At 42.1% G+C, this 13,381-nt stretch overlaps 1 protein-coding gene across 21 annotated transcripts in view; it reads left to right on the top strand.

Annotated features, from left to right (window-relative positions):
- LTBP1 (latent transforming growth factor beta binding protein 1) overlaps positions 1–13,381 on the top strand; it is a 666,638-nt gene that overhangs the window by 392,813 nt on the left and 260,444 nt on the right. The window contains exons 1-2 of one of the 21 annotated variants that reach the window (XM_023736168.1): positions 3,315–3,421; positions 3,759–3,792. The exons of the other annotated variants lie outside the window; for them this stretch is intronic. The gene's annotated coding sequence lies outside the window, so the exon portion shown is untranslated. Of the gene's footprint in view, positions 1–3,314; positions 3,422–3,758; positions 3,793–13,381 lie in introns of those variants that run through there. 21 annotated transcript variants of the gene reach the window in all.

The following is a 13,381-nucleotide window of genomic DNA, read 5'->3' as shown; positions in this document are numbered from 1 at the left end:
GGAAGGTAAAGTTGCTTTTTTTGTGAGTACAAATTAGCAGGAGGCCCATTATGGTTCTTGTCAATGACGTTGGCCCAGGTCAGGGTGTAAGAATAGGATTAGGCAAGATGTGCATCATGGAATCTAGTGTAGGGACCTTGCAGACAGGGATGCTTAAGGGACCCTGACCTTCACAGGATTACGTTGACTCAGGAAACCATTCCACCACAGCTCCCTGGTTGCCCTAACCTCTGCTTGGGAGCCTTTGTGAAATCATAGAACTTGGGCACAAAATGAGTATCAGCAGTTAGTTCATCCTTATGATTTTTTTTTTATTGATGAGAAAACTGAAGTCCAGAGAAGTAAACTAATTTGCATAAGGTCTTGCATTGAATTTGTGACAGATGGGGATTAAAACTGAGACTTAATTCTGGTTCCTAGTCCAATGTTCTTTTTACTCTTCCATGAAGGAGTCACAAGAAGCCACTGCTATCTAAACCTGAAAGGACAGCAATGGGACCTGTTCTAGTTAAGGAGTTCCATGTTGTGGGTGCTTTGTGATCTGGCCATGGACGCCTAGGGCAGTTCAAAATGGGCTCTGCTATTGTGGCTTCATGGTCTTGATCATCTGACACTAAGACATGGCTTATGACCAAAAGGATCTTGATGTGCTCACCTGGTTGAATTATTGCAATTCAGTGATATCATATTATACTTCTTGAGTATAATTAAGATAAAACCCATATAATTACAAGCCCTTAACAGTATTTATTCACTGAGCATTTTCTTTATCAGCCAGAGTACTTTGGGAAGACATGAACATTTTTTGGCAAGATCTTAAGAATTTTTTTTCTTTCTTTTTTTCTATATCTGACTTAAATATTGATGTTTATACATCTGTTCTTTATAATTTGAATGTGGAGCATTGCATTTGAGTGGCTAATAGATTACTTGCTATTTTGTTAAATAAGCCCAGATCTTTAAATGAGGGACCCAGGGGAAGGGGTCTAATACTGGTTGAGAGCCTAGAGTGTCCTGGCCACAGGTCTTACGTAGAGCCCTGTCTCACTTGCATGGTCTGAGTCCTCTCAGGAGCTCTCTGAAAATGGCTGTTTTTAGTTTTCCGTTTTATAGGTGAGGAAATAGGTGGATAGAGTTCGAGAGTTTTTCCAATGGTTATATAGGTGGAGTTGGTAAAGTGAAGATTTGAACCCATGTGTAACTCCAAAAGCTGTGCCCTCTGCCATTAACTCAGTTATGGGTCCATCCTTCGTACTACTTTTCACTGGACCATATGGAGTACAATTGTGTAGAAAGGTCTATTTCACATTCATAATGCACATTCATAATGCTGTGCATGTAGAGATGTCTGGGAGTTTGCGTTGTGTTAGGAATCAACTTGACAGTATACAACAACAACAAGAAGGATAACTTTGACTGTAGCTGGACAGCATTTGTTGAGGAAAGCAATCATTTTTGCTGAACTTGAAAAATTCCCTTCTACTATTTGTTTAGGAGCCCTGGTGGTGCAGGGGTTAAGTGCTCAGCTGTTAACCAAAAGGTCAGCAGTTCGAACCCACCAGCTGCTCCGCAGGAGAAAGATGTGGCAGTCTGCTTCAGTAAAGATGTACAGCCTTGGAAACCCTATAGGGCAGTTTTACTCTGCCCTGTAGGGTTGCTATCAGTTGACTCGATGGCAGTGGGCTTGGTTTTGGTTTTACTATTTGTTTGAGAAGTATAGCCAATGGGCCTTTAATAATTATCCAATTTCATTTTTTTCTCTGATTATTACTGATCGTGTTTACATTAAATATATATATTTTTCTTTTTTCCCCATGAGTAATATACTCCATCTTATTCTTTTTTACCTTTGAGGAGAAGTACCAGATGTAGTATATTTTGATAAAAACATTTAATCTCCTCCTCCTCTTCCTTTTCCTGTTCTTCAATGTTTACTTACTCTTACTTTAAAGATGGCAATTATTTAATTGGACGCAATCTAAAATTCCTTTGCTTTGTGAAAAAGGAACTATGATGCCTCCTTTTCCTTGTCTCCTGATTGATTTTATATCCAACTACAAATCTAATTCCCCATTGCTGTTCAAGTTTAGAAAACTCTCCATGGCTTAGCTCCACCTCATTCTCTGACTTCCCCCACCCACTCTCTTTGTTCCTTCATGTTTGGTCTGCATCCAGTGTCCTGGCTTGCCTTGGGGTCCTCTCCCAGTTGGTGGTCAGTCTTGTGCTTTGCCTGCTCCATCTTTTCGGAATCTCTCTGCACAGTAGAACCATTGAGTCACTTTCTTCTATCACGTCTTACCTAAACATGGTCCTGTTTACTGTTGCAAGAGTTGCAATGAATCAGACTTTTATTTTATTTCATATTTTACCTTAGTGTAATCTCTAGGAGTAATTTTTAAATCTATAGTACTTTCACATTTGAGAAAAAGTTCTTTATTCAAACTTAAAGTATTCTGAACTTCGTTATATAATGGTTCCTGGTTATAAGAGGAAGTGAGTTATATGTCTGATCATTTATAAGAGTATTTCAATATTAACTTTTTAAATGCCTTAAAATAAATAATAAGAATAAATAGTAGATCCTTGGCTGTCTTCATAAAGTGGCCTTTTCAATAGTTAAACATTTCAAATGAATGTATCTTGAGAGCCTTTCTAATGACCAGTGCTTTGACACTGGCTATAGGTTGTGCCCGTATGGAGACAACAGCTGAGGGGTGAGTGGGGCTTGGGATCCAGACCATGCTCTGCTCACCAAACTCTGTGTCCTGGTGTAGGACCACAGCCATCTGCAAAGGGTTTCCTTTTTCTTATCCCCACACAGGGTGATGGGCTAATGATAGCCCTGCTTGGACATATATCATTTCATGTTACCATAACCCTCTGAGTTAGGATTATTGTCTCGTTATGGCCCAGAGAGGTTGGATGATGTATCTTGCATCTCACTTCTAAGAAGGCAGAGCTGAACTTTAGATCTCGATTTTATGATCCCAGTCCAGTTCTCCTTCTGTTCCCCCACTGCGCATCTTCTTTCCCCAGAACTCTGCCTGTGCAGCAAACGCTTTTGGAGTGAGGATGTTGTAAGTATCAGTAATTTTGAGGTGTGAAAAGTAAATCTTAGAAAATCAATCTCAAATATTTATCACAACCTCTTCAAGTTATAGTTCATCTCTGGAGAAACTCCAGGGGTAAGGGTATTTTTGTTTTTAGTTTTGGTGAAAGTATACACAGCCAAAGATAGACCATTTCAACAATTTCTAATTAATAAAAATTGGAAACCTTGTTTACCAAGTGATGAATTTTGAATATCATTCCAGCTTCTATATTTATAGAGAGATCTATAAAACAACTGTAACCACAGTTTAACTTGGCATATCAGAAAAATTCTCTGGAATTTCCTCAAAACTGAGCTTGAAGTCTGAAGGTATGTATTCTCAATCAGGTCAATATTTAGAAAAGTACATCGCACTTCAATCTGTTAATTGTTAATGACTATTTTACAAACTAAAAGGATTCACACTATTGTTTACAGTAATTTTATGTTATAAAACTTATAACATGAATGTTGATGGAGTACTTACTTATATAATAGTCCTTGAATGGCCTTATGTCCTGAGGCACAGTGGTAGTATAGATATGAAGACAGGGAGGGTCGATGAGTTATTTTCATGCACCCAGTTTTCCAGGCCTCATGGTCAGCGCGTGGGTGAATTGGGGCAGGGAGTAGCTGTTTTCGTTATTTTCTCTTCTGTCTCCTTTAGTGTATACGTGCTTCAAGAGGAAACACCTACTGGGGTAAGCATTATGGGGACGTGGTTGAGGGAGAATGTAAGACAAAAGGAGGTGATTAGGAACACATCGGCCCAGACTCAGCCCTCTTGTAGCCATGACAGCAACAGAAATACTTGAAGTTGACTCTGGTGTGTAGCAGTTTTCATTTTCTCAACGGAGTAATGCAGCCTATCAGTATATATTGAACATAGAACCTTAGGCCTGGCAGAAACCGTAGAGGTCATCTGCTTCAGTGTCCTGGGCATCACTGAGAGATGGCTCCCAGTGACGATGTCAGCTTCTTCCATTGTTGTGAAGCACTAGTCATTAACACCATCTTCAGCTTGATGAATTGAATCTTATCATCCTTGGCTTTGCAACTTTTAGTCCTGCTAACACCTTCGTCAGGCTTAATATATCTGAACACAGCCGTTATGTTTACACTTGGTCTTATTATCTCTACTTTCTTCAGTTGATCCCACAGGACCTGGTGGCCAGACCCTCATTTATTCTGCTTGCACTGCTCTAGCTGGGTCATGCAGTTGCTGAATCCTAGCACTGACGTGAAAGAACCCTGGTAGCACAAAGAGTTAAGTGCTTGGCTGATAACCGGAAGGTTGGCGATTTGAGCCCACCCATCCGCTCTGCAGGAGAAAGACCTGGAAATCTGCTTCTGTAAAGATTACAGCCATAAAACCCTATGGGACAGTTCTGCTGTGTCACATGGGGTTGCTATGAGCGGAAATTGATGGACAGCACCTAACCACAACAGCGCTGATCTGTGGGGGTGTAGTGTCCTCTGATCTGCAGCCCAAGGTTCTGTCAGGTTTTGGAGGAGCCATAGCACATGGATCCTTTTATATATAGATTTTTGTTTCTGATTTGACATAGATAAGCTTTGGGTTGTAAATTTAGCACATTTATCCTGGGTTTCTTATACATAAACTGTCTTCTGAAATAGTTGTCAAGCAGGCTTTCTTTGAAAATGTAGTGAATAATTCACATGAGAAAAATTTTATTTGTATTTTATCTGTATAAATTACCTCATTCTGTGTGTAAGAATGTAGTTTGACAAAATGAGTTAATGTCCATGTGATTATGTCTCACTGAGAAGGAGAATCTACTAGTCTCAGAGAAGGACATTCAGAATTCTTGTTGTTAGTTGTCATCAAGTTAGTCCTAACTCATTACAACCCTATGCACAATGGAATGAAGTTCTACTCAGTCGTGCGCCATCCCCGTGTTCGTTGGTGGATTGGACCATTGTGATCCATAGGGTTTTCACTGGCTAATTTTCAGAAGTAAATCACCAGGCCTTTCTTCTTTCTTCCTAATCTGTCTTAGTCTGGAAGCTCTGCTGAAACCTGTTCAGCATCATAGCAACAAGGAGGCCTCCACAAGCATCCTTTCCTGTGTGATCCTGTCCATTGTGGCTTTTTAGTGTGGAGGAGGGAAGATCCTTCTTCCACCTTCTTTTCCTTTATACACTTTCTAGTCCTAGGGGAAAGATCTAGTGGTTTTCAGTGGACTCTTGTGTGAGAACCCTGAGTATGCCACAAAAATCTCTCAGGCTTAGTTTCTGGCTCACACTGAAGCCTGTTCATTATTAAATAACTAGGATGGTGTACATAAGGCCTTGAGCCTTTGTATAACGATGACTTCATTCCTTGCAACCTGTTCTTACACTGTGCAGACCCAGTTTTGAGAAGAACGCACAGTGTTGTGGTACCACCTACACTACCATGTATTTCATTGATTTGAATGGCTTGTGCTGCTTTTGGCTGTGGACCTGCAAAAACAAAGCCATGGGATAAAGCAGCATGAATCCTGTAATGAAAACCTTGTAACTTTTTTGAGGCCCGGTAAAGAGAAATTATTTATTTTTGCCCTACCAAATAAAACATTCTAGGTATCCAAGGTGAAAATTGGATTTTAACTGCCACTAAAATTCTGAGCATATAAAATCAGCAAGTGTGTTGAGTGTTTTTGCTTGATTAAGAGAAGGCTCTAAATAGTCCAGCATGAGAGTGATCTGCATATGATGTTGACAGGTGTCATAAATAAATCTAAATGATTTATGAAACTTGAAATAAACAACATGCACACATTGGCAGCAGACTGTGGCAGTGGTGACCTCTGTATTTTTTAACAATCATTTTGTTCCCAGTCTTATCCCTGGAGCAGCTTTCCCTCTTTTTCCATCCTTCATCTTTCAGGTTTAAGTCTTCATGATTAATCTGAAGGAGTTTGGGAGCTCCTGACTCCAGCCCAAAGTATGTGCCTTTCTTTTCTCAGGTTCTTATTTGTGTGTTCTCTTTCCGTCTCTCTGTCTCTGCCTTTCTCATGTTCTCTGTCTCTGTCTCTCTGCCTTTCTGTCTCTGTCTCTCTGCCTTTCTCTCTCTGTCTCTCTCTGCCTTTCTCTCTCTCTCTGTCTTTCTGATTCTCTGTCTCTTTCTATCTGTCTCTGTCTTTTTTCTGTCTTTCTATCTCTTTACCTACCTACCTTCATGTTAACACCTTATTTTGTCCAGTCTCACTGCCATGTCTGAGGTTGTTCACTTGTGGCCTAGTGGATTTCCAGTACCAGGGGCTTTTCCACACAGCAGGTAGTAAAACACTGAGCAGAGAGCTCTGTCCCCAGAACAGACCTCACCAAGTCAGTATGTTATGTCTCTGTGCTGGAGCTTGACACTCAACTGTCACTAAGTAAATGTTTATCAAATAGGGTTGATATGCAGGAGAGAGATTCGTTATTTCTGTCAAGGAAACCATGCCACGTATCTGCAGTGGCCACCACCCAGGGTTCATGAGATTGAGTGACCTTTGGGCCTTATTAACTTAGACTATGGCTTTTACCAGTACGTTTCTCAGAATTATGTGTCCTTTCAGGTTCATTTAAGAAAAAAAATTTTTTTTTTTGGTGTGACTGCTTTTGTCTAACTCAAGATGCCTTTAGCATCAGCTTTTATTTCAGGGAGCTTCATTTTGTTCCATAGAGCCTGTCTAAGGCTGGGTTCTCTAAAGAAGCAAAAACAGTAAAATGTATATAAATATCTATAGAGAGAGAGATTTATATCAAGGAAATGGCTCACGCGGTTGTAGAGGCTGGAACGTCCCAGGTCCATGGGTCAGGATGAAGGCTTCTGGTTCACGTAACCACAGGGGCTGGCTAACCCAAGATTGGCAGGTCGGAGAGCAGGGCTCTTGCTCCCAGGCTGTGAAGATCAGTGAATCCCAAGATCGGCAGGTAAGACCACAGGTAGGCTGCTAGCTCAAGTCCAAAGAACTGGAGGTCAGATGAACAGGAGCCAGCTGCAGGATCCAGAACGAGCAAAAGCCCACAAACCTTGCCAGAATATCTACTTGTATTCAATGCAGACCACATACCTAAGGAAACCCCCTTTCAACTGATTGGCTACTCACAGCAGATCCTGTCATGGAGGTGATCACATCATCTCAGATCTCATCATGGAAGTGATCACAACATCATACGACTGTCAAACCACTGAGAATCATGGCCCAGCCAAGTTAACACACAACCTTAACCATCACAGTTTACCCCTTGGCAATTGACACCTGTACACATCCACTTAAACCATACATAATCTCTGAATAAAGATAATTATAAAGTCGTACTGGGGCCTAACATGATACAACGAACACTCATACAAAGCAGAAATACTGAAAACAATTACAATCCTCGTTTTTGCAACTAGTCACGTGGTCGTAACTGGTATTTAGAACTACCTTCTTCTACCATCCATTCTGTATTCCCTTTGTCCTTAATAGGTGCCTCAGCTGGTCATGGTTCTTTGCCTGGTGAGGTGATCCAAAACTTCATTCCTGAAGGGTCTGGGCCATTAGTAGTCATGTCAAAATTGGATTGCTGTAGTTTTCCATGGATTTCAGTCACAGGACATGGTAGTACTAAGAGATGCCCTAAGGGATCTCCTGCTTTCCAGACATACTTTTCTTTACCTCTGTAATGTATTATCAATCTGATTTTCTTTTGGTAATCAGGATCAATCACACCAGCCAGTATGTTAACTCCTTTCTTTGCCTGTTGATCCAAAGGCATAAGGAGCCCAAAGTGGCCAGGTTGCATTTTTAGCTTCCAGTTCAATGGAATCAATGATGTGTCTCCAGGTGGGAGCATTCCTCCCTTTGGTACTAAGACCTCTAGACCTACAGAGCATAAGGTCAGGGGGACAGGAAGCAAAAATCTTGCAAGTGGGTCACTAGGGGTAATAGTGAGTAGTGCCACTCCCATTTTTACCCCTTAATTCCTGGACCCATGAATCCTGGCATGGGAGAAACAGCAGTATTTTAGTCACCTAGTGCTGCTATAACAGAAATACCACAAGTAGATGGCTTTAACAAAGAGAAATTTATTCTCACGGTCTAGTAGGCTACAAGTCCAAATTCAGGGCATCAGCTCCAGGGGAAGGCTATCTCTGTCTGTCAGCTCTGGAGGAAGGTCCTTGGCATCAATCTTCCCTTGGTCTGGCAGCATCTCAGTGCAGGAGCCTCAGGACCAAAGGACATGCTCTGCTCCTGGCACTGCTTTCTTGGTGGTGTGATGTCCCCATGTCTCTCTGCTTGTTCTATCTTTTATATCTCAAAAAATATTGGCTTAAGATACTATCTAATCTTGTAGATCTGATCGGTATAACTGCCACTAATTCATTTTATTACATCATAGTGATAGGATTTACAATACATAGGGAAGTCACATCAGATTACAGAATGATAGACGATCATACAATACTTGGAATCATGATCTAGCCAAATTGACATATATTTTTGGGGACACAGTTCAATCCATGACAAGCACCATATAGTGGACGCTGGTTTAGAGCATATACAGCTTCCTGGAGAACATTGCCCCAGCCCTGCAAGGTATTGTCATCTAGCTGGCACTGTAATTTTGTCTTCAGAAGGCCATTCCATTGTTCTGTCAAGCCAGCTACTTCAGGATGATGAGGAACATGGTAAGACCAGTGAATTCCATGAGCATGGGCCCACTGCTGCACTTCATTTGCTGTGAAGTGAGTCCTTTGGTCCCAGGCAATGCTGTGTGGGATACCATGATGGTGGAGAAGACATTCTGTAAGTCCATGTACAGTAGTCTTTACAGAAGCATTGAATGTAGTGAAGGCAAATCCGTATCCAGAGTAAGTGTCTAGTTCAATAAGAACAAAACACTGCCGTTTCCATGATTGAAGTGGTCCAGTGTAATCAACTTGCCACCAGGTTGCTGGCTGATCACCTCGAGGGATAGTGCCATATCGGGGACTCAGTGTTGTTCTCTGCTGTTGGCAGATTGGGCACTCAGCAGTGACTGTAGCCAAGTCGGCCCTTGGTGAGTGGAAGTCCATGTTACTTAGCCCATGTATAACCTCCATCCCTGCCACCATGGCCACTTTGTTCATGAGTCCATTGAGCAATGACAGGAGTAACTGAGGAAAGAGGATGACTGGCTTCCACAGAACACATCATCATATCCACTTGATTGCTAAAATCCTCCTCTGCTGAGGTCACCCTTTGGTGAGCATTCACATGAGACACAAATATCTTCACTTCTTTGGTCCATTCAGAGAGGTCTATCCCCATACGTCCTTGTCTCCAATTGTCCAATCATGTTCCTTCCAAGTTCCTGACCATCCAGCAAAACCATTGGCCACAGCCCATGAATCAGCATACATTTGCACATCTGGCCATTTCTCCTTCCAAGCAAAGTGAACAAACAGGTGCACTGCTCAAAGTTCTGTCCATGGGAAGGATTTCCTTTTACCACTGTCCTTCAGGAAGGTCCCCAAAAGGGGCTATAGTGCTGCCGCTGTCCACTTTCAAGTGGTGCCTACATATCATGCAGAACCATCTGTAAATCAGGCATGAGTTTTCTCTTCCTCAGTCAGCTGATGATCATAAGGCACTCCACATAAGGCCATAGGTGCAGATTGGGAGATGGAAGGTCATTTGACAGGAGCAGAGACCATGGGCATTTGGGCTACTTCCTCATGTAACTTATTTGTGTCTTCAGGTCCTGCTCGGGCCTGATCTCGTATATACCACTTACATTTAATGATGGAGTTCTGCTGTGCATGTCCAACTTTATGACTGTTTGGGTCAGACAACACCTAGTTCGTGATGGGTAGCTTAGGTTGCATGGTGACTTGGTGTCCCATGGTTAAGCATTCAGTCTCTACTAAGGCCCAGTAAGAAGCAAGAAGCTGTTTCTCAAAAGGAGAGTAGTTATCTGCAGAGGATGGCAAGGCTTTACTCCAAAATCCTGAGGGTCTGTGCTGTGACTCACCAATAGGGGCCTGCCAAAGACTCCAAACAGCATCTCTGTCTGACACTGACCCTTCAAGCACCATTGGGCCAACCAGATTATATGGCCCCAGGGGCAGAGCAGTTTGCACAGCAGCCTGAAGCTGTTGCAGAGCATTCCCTTGGTCTTGGCCCCACTCAAAACTAGCAGCTTTTCGAGTCACTTGATAAACAGGCCGGAGTAGCACACCCAAATGAGGAATACATTGTCTCCAAAATCCAAAGTGGCCCACTAGGCGTTGTGCCTCCTTTTTAGTTGTGGAAGGAGCCAGATGCAATAACTTATCCTTCACTTTGGAAGGAGTATCTTGACATACTCCACACCACTGGACCCCTATAAATTTCACTGAGATGGAAGGTGCCTAAATGTTTGTGGGATTAATTTCCCACCCTCTGGCATGCAAATGTTTTACTAATAAGTCCAGAGTCATTGACACTTCTTCCTTACAAGGTTCAATCAGCATAATGTCGTCAATGTAATGGACCAGTGTGATATCTTGTGGAAGGGAAAGGCAATCAAGGTCCCTGTGGCCTAAATTATGACATAGGGCTTGAGAGTCAGTGTAGCCCTGAGGTAGGCAACTGAAGGTGTATTACTGGCCTTGCCAGCTGAAGGCAAACTGCTTCTGATGATCCTTCAAAACAGGTACGGAGAAAAAGACATTAGCCAGATCAATAGCTGTATACCAGGTACCAGGAGATATATTAATTTGCTGAAGCAATGAAACCACATCTGGAACAACAGCTGCAATTGGAGTCACTATCTGGCTAAGTTTTCGATAATCCACTGTCATTCTCCAAGATCCATCTTTTTTTCACATAGGCAAAATAGGAGAGTTGAATGGGGATGTGGTGGGAATCACCACCCTTGCATCCTTCAAGTCCTTGATGGTGGCAGAAATCTCTGCAATCCCTCCAGGAAGGCGATATTGCTTTTGGTTTACTGTTTATCTAGGTAGGGGCAGTTCTAATGGCTTCCACTTGGCATTTCCTACCATAATAGCTCTTAGTCCATTTATCAGGGATCCAACATGGGGGTTCTGCCGGTTGCTGAGTATATCTATTCCAATTATCCATTCCTGAACTGGGGAAATCACTACAGGATGGGTTCGAGGACCCATATATTAATGTAAACAATAGAGCACATAAGTGGCACAGTCAGGGAAACCTCTTAGACATAACTAAACACCTCATGGGGTGAAGTTCCCAGGCTCCAACGCAAAGGAACATAGCCTCAGGGAGCATCTACGTCAAATGACACAACATAGTTCTTAAAGACAATGTTCTACATCTTACTTTGGTGAGTAGCATCTGGGATCTTAAAAGCTTGCGATACAACTATTGGTCTTTTTAAGGCCGGAGCAAAGGAGAGTGAAAAAACCTAAAGACTCAAGGGAGCAATTAGTCCAGAAGACTAATGGACTGCATGAACCCTAGCCTACAGGACACCGGCACCAGAAGAACTAGATGGTACCTGGCTACCACTGTCAATCACTCTGACTGGGATGACAACAAAGGGTCCTGGATAGAGTGGGAGAAAAATGTAGAACAAATGATCATATTCACAGAACAGACCGGACTTATTGGTCTGACAGAGACTGGAGGAACCCTGAGACTATGGCCCTCGGGCACCCTTCTAACTCATAACTGAATCCACTCCTGAAGTTCACCTTTCAGCCAAAGATTAGGCAGGCTTATAAAACAAACAATAACATACATGAAGAATATGCTTCTTATATCAGTTGAGTACATGAGATGAAATGGGCAACACCTGCCCAATAACAAAGACTAGAAGGCAGGAAGGGACAGGAAAACTGTATGAATGGAACTGGGGAACCCAGAGCAGAAAGGGAAAGGGGTGGAGTGCTGACACAATGCGAGAATTGCAACCAATGCCACAAAAAAATTTGTGTATAATTTTTTTTCACTTTACATTTTTTATTGTATTTTTTCTTCTTTTTTATTGTACTTTAGATGAAATTTTGCAGAGCAAATTAGTTTCTCATTAAACAATTAATACACATAATGTTTTGTGACATTGGATGCCAACCCCACAACATGTCAACACTCTCCCCTTCACGACCTCAGGTTCCCTGTTACCAGCTTTCCTGTCACCTCCTGCCTTCTATTCCTTGCAGCTGAGCCGATGTGCCCATTTAGTCTCATTTTATTTTATGGGCTTGTCTAATCTTTGGCTGAAGGGTGAACCTCAGGAGTAACTTCAGTACTGAGTTAAGAGAGTGTCTGGGGCCCATACTCTCAGGGTTTCTCCAGTCTCTGTGAGACCAGTAAGTCTGGTCTTTTTTGTGTGTGTGAGTTAAGAGTTTTCTTCTACATTTTTCTCCAGCTCTGTCCAGGACCCTCTATTGTGATCCCTGTCAAAGCAATCGGTAGTGGTGCGCAGACACCATCCAGTTGTGCTGGACTCAGCCTTGTAGAAGCTGTTGTAGTTGTGGTCTGTTAGTCCTTTGGACTAGTCTTTCCCTTGTGTCTTCAGTTTTCATAATTCTCACTTGCTCCAGGTGAGATGGGACCAGTGGAGTATCTTAGATGCCTGCTCACAAGGTTTTAAGACCCAGACACTACTCACCAAAATAGGATGTAGAACATTTTCTTTATAAACTAGTTTATGCTAATTCAGCTAGATGTCCTCTGAGACCATTGTCCCCAGCCTTTAGCCCAGTAATTTGGTCCATCAGCGTGTTTGGATGTGTCTATGAAGCTTCCATGACCTTACCTTGAACAAGTTGTGCTGACTTCCCCAGTATTGTGAGCTGTCTTACCCTTCACCAAAGTTACCACTTATCTATTATTTATTTAGTGTTTTTCGCTCCTCACCCCTCCCCGCCCTAGTAGCCATCAAAGATTGTTTCTTTCTGTGTGTAAACCTTTTCATAAGTTTTTATAGTAGTGGTCTCATACAATATTTGCCCTTTTGTGATTGACTTATTTCACTTAGCCTAATGCCCTCCAGATTCATCCATGTTGCGAGGTGTTTCACATATTCTTCACAGTTATTTATTGCTGTGTAGTATTCCATTGTGTGTATGTACCGTAGTTTGTTTATCCATTCATCCGTTGATGGGCACTTAAGCTGTTTCCATCTTTTTTGCTATTGTGAATAATGCTGCGTGAACATGGCTGTGCATTTATCTATTTGTGTGATGGCTCTTGTTTCTCTAGGATATATTCTTAGGAGTGGGATTGCTGGATTGTACGTATTTCTATTTCTAGCTTGTTAAAGAAGTGCCATATGGTTTTCCAAAGTGGTTGTACCATT

Source organism: Trichechus manatus, unplaced genomic scaffold, assembly GCF_000243295.1.
Source record: "Trichechus manatus latirostris isolate Lorelei unplaced genomic scaffold, TriManLat1.0 scaffold00005, whole genome shotgun sequence".
Taxonomy (NCBI): Eukaryota; Metazoa; Chordata; class Mammalia; order Sirenia; family Trichechidae; genus Trichechus; species Trichechus manatus.
Note: the sequence above shows the minus strand (reverse complement) of the source record. Positions and strands in the feature narration are given on the sequence as shown.